At 41.0% G+C, this 12,596-nt stretch overlaps 1 long non-coding RNA gene across 3 annotated transcripts in view; it reads right to left on the bottom strand.

The window, feature by feature from the left end:
* LOC121136387 overlaps positions 1–12,596 on the bottom strand; it is a 67,000-nt gene that overhangs the window by 38,751 nt on the left and 15,653 nt on the right. Inside the window, exon 1 of one of the 3 annotated variants that reach the window (XR_005873475.1) lies at positions 7,507–12,448. The exons of 1 other annotated variant lie outside the window; for it this stretch is intronic. This is a non-coding gene — a long non-coding RNA (uncharacterized LOC121136387). Of the gene's footprint in view, positions 1–7,506; positions 12,449–12,596 lie in introns of those variants that run through there. One more of the 3 variants, XR_005873477.1, reaches the window with a different exon arrangement.

Here is a 12,596-nt window from a genome sequence, read left to right as displayed (position 1 = left end):
CGTTTATCTGATTTCCAAATTGACTTGTAAATTGTGGGTTGCTGTTTTGAAACTCTAAAAAAATCATGCTTTTTCCTTTACAGTTTGAGAGAGCAAGAGTGGATTTATAAAACTTAGCAGCAATCCAGACCAGGGTGCTTCCCCACTGCTGCAGCACGAGCATGCGAACTGTAATCAAACAATTTCAGTGGTGAAACCAACAGTCATCAAGTCAACTATCACTGTTTCCGTGAGGCGCCTGCCCACCCTATGTAATACAGCGATATGTATTCCTTCACTATACCTGCCGCTTATTAAGTGATAGTTCATGACCCATTTTTTGAGACCCAATTAAGTATCATGGCTGACAGGCTGAATGTACTGGGTAGTGTTCTCCAAGGGTGTACACGTCATTTGCGACTGGCTGAAAGAGTACATACTCACAGGACACCCCCAGGCTTCCTGAATACAGAATTGGAGGGGTGTAACCCAGCACTCTGTGTTTTTATAAGCCATCCAGGTGATTCTGATGCTAAAATTTGACATTCACTGATCTAAAGTATTGTAAATCCCCCCTCCCAAACTGTCCCCCAGGAAAAGGCTTCCTATATCTCCTGAAGTTGAAAAAGACTGAAACATTTTACTACTGTTATTATTATAATTATCATTATTGCTATTGCTCAAGCCAGGGAGTGTGCACACGTGGAGGGCAGAGAACAGCTTACAGGAGTTGGTTTTCTTTTTCCACCACGTGTCTTCTGGGACTCGAACCCAGGGCATCAGGCTTGTGCATCAAGCACTGCTATTGGATGAGCCGTTCTAGAACCTAAATCTGGCCTTGCATGTTATAAATCACAAGTCATTATTCTATCTGGACTTAATTTTATGAGTAGTGAATTTCCCTATTTCAACAAGGCGTCTTTGTTTTTTGAATGAAATTAATTTTCATAAGTTTAAAATTTGTAAAAATCAACTTCTGATGATTCGTACAAGGGTACCTTAATCAAACTCAACATAGAAAACTTTCAGAAGTAGGGCTGGGACAATTACTCTGCAGGTGAGAGCCCTTGCACCATAAGCCCAATGACTGAATTTGATTCCAAAAACCCCAAACGGAAAGAGAGAACCAACTCCCACAAGTTGTTGCCTGGCCTCCACATGCACATGCCAGAAATCACACATGCACACAAGAGTAATAAATAAGAAAGACAATTTCAGATGTATATCACTGCTAAATGAGGATCACTCCTCCCATGAAATGATCACTGATTCTAAAATGATGAATAAATTCACTAGAACATGTCATTTCACAAAATGCAAATTTGCAGCTCTCTAATGTGTCAGTGGTGAAGAGGCAAGTCTACAAGATCTGACCTCAGACCTCTATGTTCCAACTCTAGTTTTTCACTTACTAGGTAATGGGGGTCATGCCTAAGGTATCCAATTTCTCTGCCTGTTTCCTCCATAAAAACGAGTTACTGTCCTATCCCATTTCTCGTGACGGTTCAGAGACAGTACTTGCTGCAGAACCACACATGTCCAGTTGAGTGCTGTTGCTGTTACTGCTTTTAAAACATTTGTTCATTTATTTGTGTGTGTCTGCACGTGTTTACATGAACCATGCTCATGGCGGTGCCTGTGGAAGCCAGAAGAGGGCGTCATAGCTCCTGGAATGGGAGCTACAGGTTGCTATGAGCTGCCATGTAGGGGCTGGGAATCCAACGTGGGTCCTCTAAGTCATCTCTCCCGCCCTGGTTGTTCTTTCTTGACTTAGCTCACCTGTGACTAGTCTGGTCACCATGAACACAGATGATACTGACACTCCATCACTCCAGAGTGTGCAAACAGTTAAGTCTACACAAAGTAAAACCAAGCCAATGACAATGAGTTCTGGACACCCAGCAAGTATCCACCCTTCTAAGCATTCCTCTCTAGCCAAACCCACTGTGCTCCCTTCAGTGTCCTGGGAAAGGACCTCTCCCTTTGCAAAAACAGGAAGTCTCTTCATTTTGAAAACTGTGATCCTAGACTGATGAGTGCATCTCAGCAGCCATCTTGGTAGTACCAGAAACGTCAAAACCTCCAAGAAGATACATAAAATGGATGAGTAAAAGTTGGACCTAGAGCTGTGGCTTTCCTCCTGAATAGTAACTTAGTTAAATACAAATACTCTTAGTTTTAACATCATTACCAGCAGAGTTAGTACAAAAGCAAATTGAGTGGTTAACATACCCAGCTAGTATGAGTTAACTGGTTCTATAACAAAATAAGTTTGCTATCTTAAATCACTGCAGCAACTGCTTAACCAGTCCTTCTTCAATTTGACTGTGCAGAAATAACATTAATTTTACTTTTCCTGCTCCACACTTGCTTAGTAAACATCCAGTCTAATGTATTAACTACATAAATATTTGTTTTGTCTTTAAATTTTCTGTTACATATCATTAGGAATTTCTACAGAAGATTTTAAAATAAGAAAGCACATTAAAAGAAGCTGCTGAGATGACCCAGTCAGTGAAATGCTTGCTGTGGAAGCATGAGGATCTCCAGCCAGATGACTAGCACACGTGTGAAAAGTCAGGGACGATGCATGTGCCTGTAATCTCAGCCACAGGAGGTTGGCAAAGATGGGTGGATCCCTGGGGCTTTATTGCCACCCAGAGTAGCATAACTGATGAACCCTGGATCCCAGTGAGAGACTCTGCCTCAAAAATTTGAAATTACTTCTAATGTGTCTTTGGTTACTCTTTTTATTTGTCTATATTACCGTAAAGGTTGATAATGAACACAGAGATGTTTAAGTCTTGGTGTGGCTATGTGAGTAAAATGTACAAAACACATTTAAAAAACAAAAAGCATAGGCGTCGCTGGCCCACGCCTTTAATCCCAGCACTTGGGAGGCAGAGGCAGTCAGATCTCTGAGTTTGAGGCCAGCCTGGTCTACAAGAGCTAGTTCCAGGACAGCCTCCAAAGCAATACAGAGAAACCCTGTCTTGGGGAAAAATAAATAAATAAATAAGTTAGGCTGAGCTACACAGACAGACTGCAGAAAACAAACAAACACACACACACAAAAAAAAAAACCATGAGCCAGGAGTGGTGGCACACACCGTTATTCCAGCACTCAGGAGGCAGAGGCAGGTGCATCTCTGTGAGTCTGAGGCCAGCCTAATCTGCAAAGTAACTTCCAGGAGAGCCAGGACTGTTACACAGAGAAACCCTGTCTCCAGAAAAAACAAAAATAAATAAAATAAAAATCATTACATATTATGTTTTCGTTGCTGCTGGTTTTTGCTTTGGGTTCTTTCTTTTCTTTTTGAGACAGAATCTCCTATATCCCAGGCTGGCTTTGAAGTCCTGAGTCTTGTGTCACCATGACCCTGCTTAACTGTTTGGTTTTGTTGTGCGCATTGGTGGTCTCACTTCATGAATATCTGGGAACTGGAGGTACTGAAAGTTGTGAGCTGCCATGTGGGTACTGGGAATTGACCCTGGGCCCCTGGAAGAGCAGTCAGAACTCTTAAACACTTGCTGAGCCATCTCTCCATCCCCCAAGTTTAACAGTATTTTTAAAGTTAACATGAAGGACTCTGGGCTGAATCCTAACCAACAATACAGACAAATGGAGCTCATCCTCCCAGTGAACCCTCTCAAGGGCTTTCTCACACAAATAAGCCAATGTTGCATTCCTTGCTTTGCAATGGGTATGCATGCCAGGTGGCTATCTGGTTATGTAGCATCTGTTTGTGCTATAGCTAACACATGACGGCCAACCACCACTTCCCCAACCTGGCTGTGACTACTTGCTGCCCAAATTATGATCCTTTAGTGGAAGGACACTTGTCAGATCCAAGCAGGTCAAAATTTAAACATTTTCCTCCTCTAGAGGAATGACCAATGGCTCCAAATGGGAACACCCCACACCTAAGGCCTCAGACTTAAAACATTAGAACATGGAGCCAAGTTGGAGTTTTAGTTACATAAAACAAGGAATCTTTCCCTTCTCTCTCACTACTGTGACCCAGCATCTTGTCCTATAGATGGAGAGAGATAGATCTCAAGCAACCAATCCCCCCTGGTAAAATCGGTGTTATACACAGCAAGCATAAAACATGCTTATCTTTTCAAGAATGAAATCCTTTTGTCTGCTTTACGTTCTGCTTGGCGTCTTTGTCTGAGGGTCAACTGTGGAATGACAGAGTAAGACTACAACACACCCATTCTGCATATTATTTTTCTCCCTTGGCAACGTCAGGCCAGGAACAGTAGGTTGCCTTTGCAGAATGTCTGCCGTGTCTAGAAATAACAGAGAAGAAGCAAACACACGCAGGGAGGACAAAACTACAGCATTTAAAACGCGTAACTTCAGGTCTGACTGAAGTGGCCCTCACAGTCCATATTCTTCCTTTTAAAACGCTCACCCCAAGTTAAGGGAGCCTGCCCTGAGTGTGGTCGCACTACATCGTACCTGTCTCAATGCTTTTTCCCTTTGTTGCCTCATCCTGCCATTACCTGTTATCTAGTGGGTTTGGCTAATCTGAAATGTATGTCCTCAATACTTGGGAATACCAACAACTACACAGTAAGGAATTAGGAAACTATGGTGGTTTAGTACATCATATCTGAATATAATCTTCAGTGTATTCCTAATATTGAAAAATCAAAGTTCATTTTTCTGAGCTCTATTGTCTAAGATCCAACTTAAAGATTGTCTCTGTCTTCTATATCCTTCCTTCTGCAACCTGTTTCCTGACCATTTCACTATTCATTAATCTCTCCCTCCACAAGAGGGATGGGCAGCGCGCACACACACACACACACACAGAGAGAGAAAGAGAGATATTTTAATAGAATCAATTTTGTTATTACTGTCTGATAAACCTATATGCAAAAAGTGTCAATGTGACTGAAATGACATAGAATTCTGAAAAAAATAATTTTTGATTGTCCATGATCTAGCAATTACTTCCATGAAAAACTGAATTAGTTCTCTATATCTTAAATTTTATAGAGGTTTATTTAAATGATCAAGAGAAAAATTTGTATTATAATTCTAAGAATAATCACACCAAATCCATGAACTAAATGTCTATAAGATGCTATCAACTAAAAAGAATTCCCAAAGAATCAAGAGCTAAAATGAAGCACCAGGTACATTTTAAAATGGAGAATATAAAATAGGTAATTATTTTCGCCTTATAGTTTTAAACCTCTTTACATACACAATGATGGAAAGGTCACGTATAGAAGAGTATATGTGACAGAAATGTCTATGAGTATTTTCAAAAGTAACCACTGAACTCTAATCTAACCACTGAACTTCATAATCAATGATGTAATAGTCAGGAGGAGAACAAAGAGGATTGCACAGCTATGGATGGACTTCCCAGTTCAATTTGCTCTTAAAAGAGGTGACATTAGACAAATACTGTTAGTTTCAGAAACTGAACAAAATGAAAAATTACTGCATTATGGAGAATATTTTATCAATAATTGTGCCATAAGGTATATTTTATTCAGCTGATCAACTTCACAGAACTAAAGCCTCAGAACTACCAGGTGAGATAATACATATATACCTGCAATATCCCATTCCATAAATAATCTATACTATCAGAAGCCACGCTGCATTCAGACTCTACAAAGAGAGAAATGAAAGTGTTCTAGTGGCTTCCGAGCATGCCATAAACAAAATACAGGCATTGGGTATGATTATTGTGAAGTTCAAGGAAAGAGATAAACAGATTCTAGGAAATACTATTTCTACTATTTCACACATTCTTTTACTCCACACTGCTAAAGGCTTAGTGAAAAGGTCATTTATGTATCTCAAAGTAAATAAAGACACTTAGCAACTCCTGACATTGTCACTCTCTCAAGACACAACCTATTAATCACATAGTCCAGATGCTGTGTCAGTTGTTTTATTTCATATGGCAAATAATATGTTTCAAGGTATAATTACTGATTCCTCCCACTTTCTTTCTGAACTGAGGACATCCCTACTATCTTCACAAACGAGTTAAATGTTTACAGGGAACAGTAAAACTGATGTCATATTGTGACATATTTTTGTTCCTAGCAGGCTTTGGGCCTAAATCCCATATTCTCTAATCAGATAACTCTCAAGAGCAAAGATGTAGCCCCGTCCTTACATGTGTGCACATCAATATTTTTAAGATAAAAGTAGGTGTGCAATATTCTTAAAAAATTATCTTAGTTCCAAAAATATTTGCTATTTTTTTAAACAAGGCCATTACAAATTCAATTCAAGGAGCAGCTCAAAATAAAACAGACACAACAAGCTCCTAGAACATCCTCAAGACAAACTCAGAAAGGTATTTCAGAATTCCCTGATTCAAAATGAAATTACAATGTCCAAGGAACTAATAATACTCAAATGTTTTGTTATGCCAAAAGGGAACTAACCAGCATGGTTTTGTTATGCCGAAAGTAACTAACCAGCATGGTTTTGTAAAATAAGGAAAATATAAGTATCAAACGCTAGTGAGGAGAGGGAGGGTAAATGACAGCTTATTATTAAAGAATCTGATAGAGATCAGATCATATCAAACACAACTGCCAACTGCATGCTCGTCCATTACGTCCCCTGAATTGGATGTGATGACATCTGCTCTCGCCACGGTGCACAGTCCACGGAAAACGCTGAAATAATATAGCTGAGCAAACTGAACTTTCTTTATGAACTTTCTTTATGAAAATTAAAGGATAACAGATAAAGTCTTGCCCCTTTTTTCTTCCTTTTTTCTAGTAAAACTGACAAATTGTTGAGGAGCACTACAGCGCCACCAACAGATCAAGGCAGAACAAAAAAAAAAAAAAAAAACACCTCCCACCGTGTGCAAAAAGAAGAAAACTAGAAAAATACCAAAAATTACAAAATGTCTCCCATATGTACCTTTCCGGAGAAAACGTAAGATAGGTCTACAGAGATGAATTGACAAAGAGCTGTAAAGAAATCACATCCCAGACCACAAGTTAGATCCGCTCAGCAATAAAAGAGCCACTAGTTAGCAACAGCCATAACTTAAACCCGGTTATGTCCATCTCCACCTTCATTATACCAGAGCTGCTTTCTGTAGTTTGTATTCAAGTACTCCATCAAGGGAATCACAATAGGTTCGCTTGTTGATAATTTACTCTGGACAACTGCGGCAATAGATAATTTTTATAAAGAGGATATGTACACACTTGGCACTACCAACATTGCTGGCACACAAAAAATGTCCATCTTGAAACATCTGAGTTCCCCTGTAGTTCACACCAATTAAAAGTATAATTTTCATTATATATGTTTATCTTTAACAATCCAGAGGGAGAAAAAAACTGCTCCCCCCCCCCTTTTGGTAAAAAATAACCAGACAAAATTACGTGGAATGTGCACAGATCGAAGCTAAAGAAAAATACAAAGACTGGTTTTTCGAGAAGAAACACAATGAAAATCTCTCTTATCTGGTGCTCCCTTCAAAGATGTAATGCCAAGAATGTTTAAAATTATAAACTCACCATCAGTGTAGGCAAAGCAGCAACCAGTCCTCAAAAAAAACAAAAAAAAAACAAAACGTGTAACAATATAGGCTGGGGACTGGGTTGTCCAGAAAAACAGCCTCTGGGCAGCGTAGGGATCTTCAAACATCCTGAAAATATTTGGTAAATCAAAAGTGAGACTTTCCTCCATGGAGGGCGGTGGAGTGGGGCGGGCAGCCGCAGGATCCGAGGGCGTTCGGGGGAATGGAGCAAGCTGGAGGATGCTGAGCGAGCGGCGGCGAGAGGCTGGGGTTAGCAACTTTGCTCTGGCAGGCGGCGGGCTCCACCTCCCGAAGCTCGGAAAGAATGCAAGACTGTGCCTTTTTACACCGCTCGAGAGAGCGCCGCCGCCCGGGGCGATCGGGATTAAGTGTCAAGCACAACAATGGCAGCGGCCGCGTCCTCCGAGCATCTGGGCACGCGCTTGCGGTCGGTGGGGAATGTGGATGTGGACGCGGCCATTTGGAAGAGAAGTCCATGCAAGTGTGCTCTGTGTGCCGTCCCCCAGGGCCTCCCGTAGCCACGAGCACCACTGTCCTGCATTAAGTAGCCGAATCCTGACTTAAGTTGAAACCATATTCAGCTTCCCCCGCTTTCCCGTTCAACACGGCTTCCAAACCCCTTCCTGGCCGGCCCAGTTCTACTGCTCCGCCTTACAAGCAAAACGTCTGAGGTGTCCAGTTTTTTGGATCCTTCCACCCGGCCTCCAGGAAGTGGTAAAAATGCAAAATAAATATAGCACTAAAGTACACACTTGAGTCTGAACTCCAGACCACCCTTTGGTGCTGGTGCTAGCGGGATGCCCAGAAAATGCACTTCTTTTTTGTTTTTGTTTTGAAAAGAACACCAATCATTAGGCATTTGCTTGACTGTAATTTGAACTTCCTGCTTTACATATTTATAAGGTCTTTCACCTATCTTGGCAGGCTTTCAAATTGAGTGGGCTGGGAAACTTGATTCTCTCTAGTTGTGAGCTGAGTAGGGTTATTGCAAACAGGCTTTTCTAATCAAGACAACCTGAAAAACTGAACATAAAAAAGTTAGAGGAATCCAACACTTGTAATTGCAAATATAAAGTCCCCAAAGTCAGCTATTATCAAAGTGGTTCTAATACTTATATGGCTGAACTGAACGCATTTACTGTACAAGTCCTTGCCAGCTAATGAGCCAAAGATGAAAGAAGAAAACACTGAAGGATGAAAAAAGGAGGGAGAATTGCCTACATTCTTCAAGACCACCCCCACTTCCACAGAGGTCTGGTATGCTTGGCTAGCATTTAGTAGGTAACCACTTAAAAACCTGTAGCTAGGGTTACTGTATCACTCATTGTCTACAACAAGACTCTGAGAATAAGAGAACAAATGCTATTAATTACAGAACAATTAGAATAAACATGGCCTGTCTCCAGAAAACCAGAAGGTTGACAAAACTAGAATTTTGTCAGGCAGATAGTGATCTACAGGACCGGGGCTCATTTAAATGGAGTCTGAGCTAGGCTCCCTTTTCTGGCTCTGTATTTTGCTGCTGATCTATAGTTAACAGATAACTGGGGTAGACCTGGACTCACATATCTAGAAAAATATCTAGACTGGAAGAGCCACTTATGTAAGTATACAGGTAAGTCCTTTTTACTATCTGTAGGCTAGACTACTCTGAGCCAGGAGTGATAGAGTGTGCCTTTAATCCCAGCAGAGGCCAGTGGTTCTCTACGAGCTCCAGGTTAGGGCTACACAGTGAGAATCTGCCTTTAAATAAGTAGGTAGATAAGCAATTAATTAAAAGACAGACATGCTCAAAGCATAGAATCCAGAAATCAGGAGCTAAAAACATGCTCACCAAAGCCAACACCAGGACAGACCCAGCAGGCTTTCCGTGGAAGCAGCAGCATGTCTTTCAGCAAATGAGCTGTACAGTCTAGTACATCCATACAGGGCAGAGTCAACAGCACTGCAAAGAAGCCAAACTGAAAGGCTGCCTACCGTATGACTCCAGCTCTGAGAATCTTGGGAAAAGTCAAGCTGAAGACAGGGAAAGAAGGACCAGTGGCTGCCAAGGGTGGAAAGACATAACAAAGAATTTTGGGGCAATGAAAACAATTCTTGTGATACTGAAACAGTGGAATCATCATTTATAGACTATGAAAAGTTCCCAGCAAACACTGATACACATCACAGACCACTTGCTAGCATGTCAATGCAGATTCACTGACTGAACCATGCAGAATGTCATGGTAGGGACTCAGGAGGGGCCAGGCCAGGGTTATATAGGAAATCTCTGTACCTTCCACTAATTTTGTTATGAACTATGCAAAGCTAAATATAAATTTTAAACTATACTCTCTTCTAATTACTCTTTCTTCTTTCAACTAACACTCATTTGGGATTATTGTGAAGGACAGGTAAATATAATAGTGTACTCATCCATCCATGGATCCATTCTAAGACCCCAGCAGATACCTGAAACCATGGGCAAGTGCATATGCCAAGTTTTGCCTTAGATACATACACCCATGATAAAGCAAGTTACAAATTAGGCACAATAAAAGAATACAATAGAATAATTATAGTAACACAAGTTTTCTTCACTTAGCTGGGCATGGTGGCATATACCTACAATCCCAAAATTCAGGAGGCAGAGGCAGAGGAGTCTTGAGCTTAAGGTCAGTCAGGAGACAGTCCTTTTTTGTCTCGTTTTGTTTTTTGACACAGGGTCTCTCTGTTATGTAGCTCTGGCTGTCCTTGAATTCACAAGGTCTGCCTGTCTCTGCTTCCCAAGTGCAGACAGACAGCCTTATTTAAGAAAAAAAATGTTTTTAATTCTTTAAGGCTGAAATATAGCTTAGCAGTAGAATGTCTTCATAACATGTTTAAGCCCCTCAGTTCAATTCCTGAACAGAAAACAAAATCTGTCATGCTTTTTATCTTTTCACTTTATGGCTTCTCTTCAGCACATACAAATTGCCCACATCACTCCTTTACATTCTGTGGATATTTCTAAGTAAAATAAAGGGTACTTAGGGCTGCCCTAAGAATCAGTAACCCAGACATTTGATATGACAGCTAAGTGGTTATCTGAGTAGTAAGCACAGTGTGGACACACTGGACAAAAGCATGGTCCAAGCCATACCCAGACAGAGACCTCCCGACATGTTGTCACAACAATGTACAATCTCTCACATTTCCAAGCTAAGTGTCTACTACCCCATACAGAATATTCCATCTTTTTCTCAGCTACCGGGCATATATTCTCCCTTCTACAGTATACAGTAGCCTGTCCCCTGCTTCCATGATTCTACTATCCAATTCTTTCCTTACGGAAACAGTTCTACTTCCAACAGTCAATGTGATGTTCAGAAGACTGTAACAAAATCTGCTGGAGGTTCTAGACAGGAACAGTCATGGATGGTCCACTAGTGAAGCATTCCTGAGTGGTGGCATAAGAGATAGGCCATAAAAACAGAAGCTAAAGAACCAATAATTATCAGCAAAAGACAGACCAGAAGGAGGGCACCTCAACTGCCTTTGAGGTCACCAAGGCAAGGATCATCCAAAGATCTCCATGAAAGAACTGCCTCTAGTTTGCTTTTAAGTTTGTGTTTGCCTTGTATCTGAGTATCTTCTCACACAAGACCTCTAATTTATACATAAACTCATTCACATTCACTTATGGGTTACATGGATTTTTGATTTTCTTTCCATTGTATGTTCTATGGCTCAAGTTATCCTTTAAAATTCTAACATAAATTGGGGCTTGCAGAGATGGCTCAGTGGCTAACAGTTCTTGTTGCTCTTGCAGTAGACATGGGTTCAATTCCCAGTACCCAAATGGTTCACAGATTATCTGTAATTAGGGGATCCAACTCCTCCTGACTTCTGTGAGCACTAGACACCCAACACAGCACATATACATGCATGCAGGCAAACATACACATAAAAAAATATATATATATATATATATATACAGAAATAGTTCTACATAAATCTAGAGAGTTGCCAGCACAGAATCAATGAGCCCCAAGCTCACCTTTAGTCCCATAATTCTATTCTTCCTGTTTCTTCTCCCAGATGCTCTTTATAGTCATCTTAACAAGTTACTCTTGAGTTGTTTGGCATCTTCAGTTTTAGTCATCTATTGGGTGGCATTTTAATTTTAATTGCATTTACTTAGAGGGGGTTGCAGCAACCGGTTCTTTCCTTCCACTGTGTAGGCCCCAGGGACTGGACTCAGGCAGTAAGTGACTCAGCAGTAAGTGACTTGACCCACTGAGCCACCATCTCACCAGTCTTCCTCAACCTCACTTCTAATTACCCAGGGGTGGCAAGGTTAGAGCACATGTAGAAAAACTATGAACCTTACATACATCTTTTATAATCAAGCAGACAATTTTCCTGCTCTTTACATTGTTAGTGTAGCTAAAGTCAAACAGCAATGGTGATAGCAGCATCCTTGTCCTTTGATAACAGTGGTGCTGAAAAGCTGAGGTTTTAAGTGTGTGCTTCCTCCAAAAGAAATTTCACAAATAAACCACCAATTTATTAACAAAAATATTTAAACGAAAAGAGCAGCCCACTACATTAATGTATCAATTTTTTTCATATTCCAATCAGCATAGTTCTTTTTCTAAGTAAGTTTTTTGAGACAGGATTTCTTTACATAGCTCTGGCTGTCCTAGAACTCACTATGTAAACCAGGCTGGCCTCAAACTCAGAGATCTGCCTGCCTCTGCCTTCTGAGGCATGTGCCACCACCCCTGGCTTGGCAGCATTCTTAACACAAAAATGGCAAACAAAATATAAATAAAAACAACCTATTTGGTACTTTAATTTGCAGGGAGCCATGAGTTGTGGCCGCCATTCCAAGATGGCACTGGGCCCCTGCAGGGCTGGAGTAAACAACTCCATATAGGGTCATAACCAGAGTCACCAGCTCGAGCATGCTCAGTGTCTTCAGCTTGCTGGGCCAATCAGGGAGCCTGAGGTGGCTGCCAGGGGTGCTCGACCAATAGGACAGTTGCACGCTGCCTCAGCTCCTATATAAGCAGCTGCAGCCTTTGTTCTGGGTCCCTCGCT

This window comes from Mesocricetus auratus, unplaced genomic scaffold, assembly GCF_017639785.1.
Source record: "Mesocricetus auratus isolate SY011 unplaced genomic scaffold, BCM_Maur_2.0 Super-Scaffold_100081, whole genome shotgun sequence".
NCBI classification, from domain to species: Eukaryota; Metazoa; Chordata; class Mammalia; order Rodentia; family Cricetidae; genus Mesocricetus; species Mesocricetus auratus.
Note: the sequence above shows the minus strand (reverse complement) of the source record. Positions and strands in the feature narration are given on the sequence as shown.